At 47.4% G+C, this 6,860-nt stretch overlaps 1 pseudogene; it reads right to left on the reverse strand.

Moving 5' to 3' along the window:
• Positions 1-3,422: 3,422 nt before the first annotated feature.
• LOC142474143 (U1 spliceosomal RNA) lies at positions 3,423-3,595 on the reverse strand (annotated as a pseudogene).
• Between the last annotated feature and the right edge of the window lie 3,265 nt (positions 3,596-6,860).

Here is a 6,860-nt window from a genome sequence, read left to right on the forward strand (position 1 = left end):
TCAAAAATATAGATATTATCCATTTCTTTTTTGGTACAGTATTTAAAGGTCATGTTGCTTCCTACCTGCCATGATACAGAGTTAAGGTGGAGATAATTAGTCTCTCTGTACAGCGCCACACTTTTCCTATCTCTGAGATGTCCACGAAACTACCGGTTTCCTTTGGGAACTAATTCAAGTCACGCACAAACAAGTTTACATTTGTGTATTTATCTCAGTCTCTAAGGCGATTCCATGATGTCATTACAGAACACTGCTGCTGGCATCTCCTAGGAGGCTCAATGATACTGTCTCGTGATGTCATAATAGAGAAATCAGTTACTTTGACATTTAATTTCAAGGGGTTGAGAAGTGGTTAACTAGAGTAGCAGTCATAAAAATCACAGCTGCTGTGATACATTGTATTACGTACATTGGGTGACACAAGTACACATATGGACAGTGCCACTGACAGCAGTGGGATCAACATACTGTATCACTGGGTTCAAATGCATTGACTTCATGGCAAGATAAAGTATCATCCCCTTATGTATGTCACATGTAAAATGCTGAGAAGTTACTGTGTATGTCAAACAGAATAAATAACACCACCTGCACGGATACAATCAGTCATTTGTCAGCTCCTACTAAGGCCAGGCTCAGTATTTCTCCTTTTTAAACACATTTGAAGCGCTCTCTCTGGGGTCTATGTATCAAGGCAATTTTGGAGCAAAACCCTGCACTTACTGTATTTACTGTATCTAAGCCTTTTGCTCCAAATTGTGCCCCATCTTCCTCAGCTTGTACATTGGGGAGAGTCAGTAGGAGGAGTTGGGGGGGAGTTACATGGTGCACAGATTATAATGAGATGTATCACATTCTGCATCTGTCCCAGCTTGCACCTTGGGTAGGAGAGTCAGTAGGAGGAGTTGGGGGGAGTTACATGGTGCACAAATTATAATGAGATGTATCACATTCTGCGTCTCTGTCCCAGCATGCACCTTGGGGAGAGTCAGTAGGAGGAGTTGGGGGGGAGTTACATGGTGCACAGATTATAAGGAGATGTATCACATTGTGCGTCTCTGTCCCAGCATGCACCTTGGGGAGAGTCAGTAGGGGGAGTTGGGGGAGTTGGGGAGGAGTTACATTGTGCACAGATTATAATGAGATGTATCACATTGTGCGTCTGTCCCAGCATGCACCTTGGGGAGAGTCAATAGGAGGAGTTGGGGGAGTTACATGGTGCACAGATTCTTTTGAGATGTATCACAACTTGCATATCTCTGATACTTTTTTGAAGTGAAACTTCTTTAGTGGCACCTATTCTGATGGGGTAAAACGGGAGAGATGGGGGACAAATGTGAAACGGAAGTGACGTCACGGCTCCCCCATCCCTCCCCCCCACATGCCTGCTGTGACATGCGGCGGCGGCGATAGCCGCCGGCGCCGCTCCTAACGGCCACCGTTCCCCCCACGCACCCGCTGTGACATGCGGCCGCCGGCGCCGCTCCTAACGGCCGCCGTTAACCCCACACGTCCGCTGCCATGGGTGTACAAATATGGCTGGCGCAGAGCTTCCGGTGCTGCGGGTGTGGGTGTAGTTAGATGGCGGAAGCCCCGCAAGTCCTCCGGCTGTTCAGCCTCTCTCCTCCCTAACTACGCTTCCCCTTCCATGGCTGACTGAGCGCCGCCGGGGCCGGAGGAGAGCCGCCATTCCCCCCACATGTCCACACAGACATGGGAGGTTGAGGCGCATGCGCAGATTTGACCGCCGGGTCCCGCAGGCCAGGAAGCTATCTGCATCAGTTGATGCGAGGCAGCGCATGCACAGAGTCGCCTACCCCTCGTAGCAGCGTCTGAGCCTGAAGCGGAAGCGGCGCCGAGAGTGGAGATGCAGCTGTCCTCATCCCTCCCCGATCCACGTGATTGAACGAGCACAGCACGGGGGGGGGCTCGCCTCTCACCTCTCACTGCTCCGGTAACGCGGGAAGCGGGGGTTTGAGTGCGCCGCTTCCAACGCAGCACTGCCGAGGGGGGGCTCTCAATCAGGGTATCTGCCCCTCACATACGCCGGGCCCGGCAGTGGCCGCGTCTCCCTGGGGGTGGGGGTGCGGGGGAGGAGAGACTCACACAGAGCCGCCGCGGGTCCGCAGCTCTGCCTGCGTTTTGGGTGGGGAGGAGAGTCTCAGACAGAGCCGCCGCGGGTCCGCAGCTCTGCCTGGGGTGGGGGGAGTCAGGAGGGAGGGGGCAGGACACAGAAAGAGAGACACAGATACACTGACACACATACACACACTGACTGACACACACACACACACACACACAAACACACTGACTGACTCACACACACACACACTGACTGACACACACACTGACTGACACACACACACACACTGACTGACACACACACACACTGACTGATACACACACACACATTGACACACACACACACACACTGACACACGTACACACGCACACTGACTGACACACGTACACACGCACACTGACTGACACACGTACACACGCACACTGACTGACACACATACACACGCACACTGACTGACACACATACACACGCACACTGACTGACACACATACACACGCACACTGACTGACACATACACACGCACACTGACTGACACATATACACACGCACACTGACTGACACACATACACACGCACACTGACTGACACACATACACTCACTGACCGACACAGAGAGAGAGAGACATACACTGACACACACAAACACACATTGACTGACACACACACACACATTGACTGACACACACACATACACACACACATTGACTGACACACACACACATTGACTGACACACTCACTCACACACTGACTGACACACTTACTGACACACATGCACACACTGACCGACACACATGCACACACTGACCGACACACATGCACACACTGACCGACACACATGCACACACTGACCGACACACATGCACACACTGACCGACACACATGCACACACTGACCGACACACATGCACACACTGACCGACACACATGCACACACTGACCGACACACATGCACACACTGACCGACACACACGCACAAACAAACACACATACATACTCTCTGACTGACACACATACATACTCTCTGACTGACACACATACATAGTCACTGACTGACACATGTGTGCCGAGCACACGCGTTATAAGTCAATTTCTGTGACAAAAGTCAAAGAAGTTTCACTTACTATGCGCGTGCACAGCACACACAGCTTTTTATTTTTTTAAACCTTTTATTTGCCCCCCAAAAATCCTCCATATCTGAAGTGCCATAAGTCTAACATTGACCAGGTTCAAAGCCCAAGCAGTGGCAATAGCAGCTTGTCTGAACAAACACCTGTGCTGTGGGTGGTGGTGGTTGTTGTTGTTGATTTTTGTTTCTGTTTTTTCTAACAGTCCAAAAACAGGGGAGAGCGCGCACGCAGTCCCCCACTACCAGAAATTGTGCAGTCGAGTTTCCCGCATGTGGGGAAATCGCAGAGGTCAGCTAGCTCCAAGTGCAATGAGCAAGCCTCGCTCTGGGAGAGCCACCTGCAGGATCGTGGCTGCATAGTGTACTCCCCTGCCAGGTTAGTATGAGTTGGAATGGCGCTGGGGGGCAACTAGCCCTGTCCCAGGACAAGTGTCACCCTTGTGGAGAGAGCAGCTTGGTCATTGGTGCAGCAGCAGCAGCAGCAACAGCAGCAGCAGCGGCAACCACCACAGTAGCTGAGGCCTAGTATCTGAGCCAGAACCTGCAGCAAGGATCAGCTTAGGCCATTCCATGCAAACATTTGTGCAACTGCAGCAGCAGCGAATATTTGTCAAACAACATAGATCCAAGACATCCCCTCCCTAGAAGCAAAGCCCCTCCCCCGCCCATCCAACAAGCACCCAGAGAAGCCAAGCTTCGCCGCAAGGTACTTATTCTTGGTTTTAAAAGGAAGAAGCAATCACTTTGAACACCGCTCAGCTCTGTCATTTCAGCTGGCGGAGAGACAGGGGGACACCATATTTCTGGGGTGGCTTTCTTCATCTACCCTACCTGCCGGCACTCACTTTTTCTGACCTCCACTGACACCTGCTGCTGCTGCTGCTGCTGCTGCTGCTGCTGCTGCTGCTGCTGGAGAGGTGCCCTGTCCTGCTGGCACACTTGTCACTTTGCCCTTTACCAGCATGGCTGCTTACCTGGCATTTGCATAAATATAGAAGCAAGCTAACACTGTCTGCTGCTCCCTGGATAGAGATAGATAGATAGATAGATATTGTTTTTTGCACCACTCAGCAGATAGTTTGCAATCTGTTGGTTTTAAATGCCGCTCTTTGTTACTTTGGAGCCTAGAAACTCTAGAACGTACTGTATACTCCCTTTGTGATATCATCACATGGGTGGTCTGGCTACAGAGACCCATACATACCATGTAGAACTAGGGTGGGGAGGGGGTGAAATAAAAACCCCATATCTGTGCAAGGAACGGCCATTTAAAAAAAAAAAATGATTATACATGATACATTATATCTGAATCACCTGCAGGATCGTGGCTTTTTTTTTTTTTTTTAACTTTTTTATTCAACACATTTTTTAATGTGGCAACCAAAAAAAAACACACCATATTAACAGCCATATGACATTAGCAAACCACAAAAACATGCTATATTTACATTTTCTTCCTCCTTTCTTTCCCCACAGAAAATTACTGTTCAAAATCACAATTACACCCTCTTTCATCCCATTCTGTCGCCATTCTTCCTTCCCAGCCATCCCTCCCTTCCATACATTTCCGTATGCTTTTTCCCCACGGCACCCGCCGTGGAGGGGAGCACCGGCCCACCTCTTCTCTCCGGTAACTCCACGTAAAGGGACCCAGACTGTACTACTGTACTTCTCAAAAAAACTCAAACTCTTCCTCATAAATACGCTCTTTCCCTTTCCGTAAAAGCAAACGGATTCGCTCACTTCCATTCCCACTCACACAACTCATAACCGGTAAATTCAAACACTTTTTCTATTACCTCCTCGAATTATCATTCCCAAAGGTAATTCACATTATCTCACGATGTACAAACCCCTTTTTCCTTACGATCTGACAAAACATACTTCAAATTCATACAAGTTACATACCCCTCCTCCTCCTTCTCTCTAGTAACTCTTCTAACACACAACCATCTTATTCCAGCTATTCACTTTCCACAATGCATCACTTTCCACTTTCCCCAACCTTTTCTGATCCAACAGTAGTACGTATACATTTTACTTAAAATAATCCTAGTACATGCTTTCACATCTAACGTTTCATTATTGAATATCATCATACTTCTCACCATCCGCACAACCTCTTTTACACAATTTATTATTTTCCATAATACCCAACCTTTTTCCCCTTTTAACTCACTTAACCCATAAAGCATCATATTAAACTCCAATATATGGATTCCTCCTAGTTCTCTAATTAGCTTCGCTAGGTTTTTCCACACAGCCCTCACAAAAAAACAGTTCCAAAATAAATGTACTATGTCTTCTACGCCCCCACAGCCTTCCCTTGGACACCTATCCGACACTGTCATACGTTGCCTTTTTTGAAAGACTCGGACTGGCAGACACTTGTGCACAGCCATCCAAGCAATATCTTTATGAATATTAGATAGACCCTTGAAATCTATGTTCTTCCACATCAGTTTTAATTGTGACATATTCAGATTTCCGCAGCATTCATAACTGTCTCTCTCCAGAATCACAGCCCTTATTTTCCTGTGATCTTCCCATAAGGACTTTTCTACATCCCTTAAATTAAAACCTCTTATGAAATGTTCGATGACCCTATAATTATCTGGGGTCACAAAACAGAGTGGCCTCCTCAAATCTGTCCTGAACAGACCCAGCCTCCTTAACATACCCCCTGCCGCATACCTTGCTAAACAGGCCGCCTTTGTATCCTCACTCTGAATTCTCTTTATACAGAGCTGGGCATATTTTGCTCCCAGGATAACTTCTATCCTGGGGGCCCCTTTTCCACCTTTCCCTTTTTCCTTCCATACAATTTCTCTCTCTAATCTCTCATTTTTTGACCCCCACAGGAACATGAACAAAAACTGGGTAATTTTTCTAATCCATTTTGCCGCGGGGGGAAACACCAGCCCTATATGCAGCAAAATTGGTACCAACACCGCTTTTGTCACCAATATCTTCCCTTCCATAGAAAGCTTCCTTAGGGTCCAAAAATTGATTTTTTTTTCTATTCTTTCCCCTACCTTTACCCAATTTGACTCCCCTGTAAAGTCCACATCGAAATAAACCCCTAACAGTCTTAGCTGTTCCCCTTCCACAGGGATCCCACACTTTCCTAAATCATGCCAATCCCCAAAGGCCTTACAAGCACTTTTCCCCCAATTCACTCTCAGCCCTAAAGCGTGACAAAAGGTATCAATATGTAACTGCGCTCTATGAAGAGCCGCCTGTGTAGTACACACCAGGGTTAGGTCGTCCATGTAACCTAGGACTTTGATGTTTCTTCCCCCACTCCCTGGGATTTCAACCCCTCTCACCACCTTGTCCGCTCTGATAATTTGCAACAAAGGCTCTATAGCGCAAATAAACGCCAACGGGGACAGAGAACACTCCTGCCTTACCCCTGATTTCACCCAAATTTTCTCAGTAAAACAGCCGTTTACTAAAACTCTACTTTAATACCTTTATATAAACTTCCTATCCATCTAACGATTTGAATTGGTATTCCTAACTTTCCCAGGAATTTAAACAAAAAGGCATGAGACAAAAGGTCATAAGCCTTCTCAAAATAAATATTTAGAATAACTAGTGGTTGTTTCCGTTCCAAACAATACCAAATTAAATCCCTCAGGAGAAT

This window comes from Ascaphus truei, assembly GCF_040206685.1.
Source record: "Ascaphus truei isolate aAscTru1 chromosome 13 unlocalized genomic scaffold, aAscTru1.hap1 SUPER_13_unloc_8, whole genome shotgun sequence".
Lineage (NCBI taxonomy): Eukaryota > Metazoa > Chordata > Amphibia > Anura > Ascaphidae > Ascaphus > Ascaphus truei.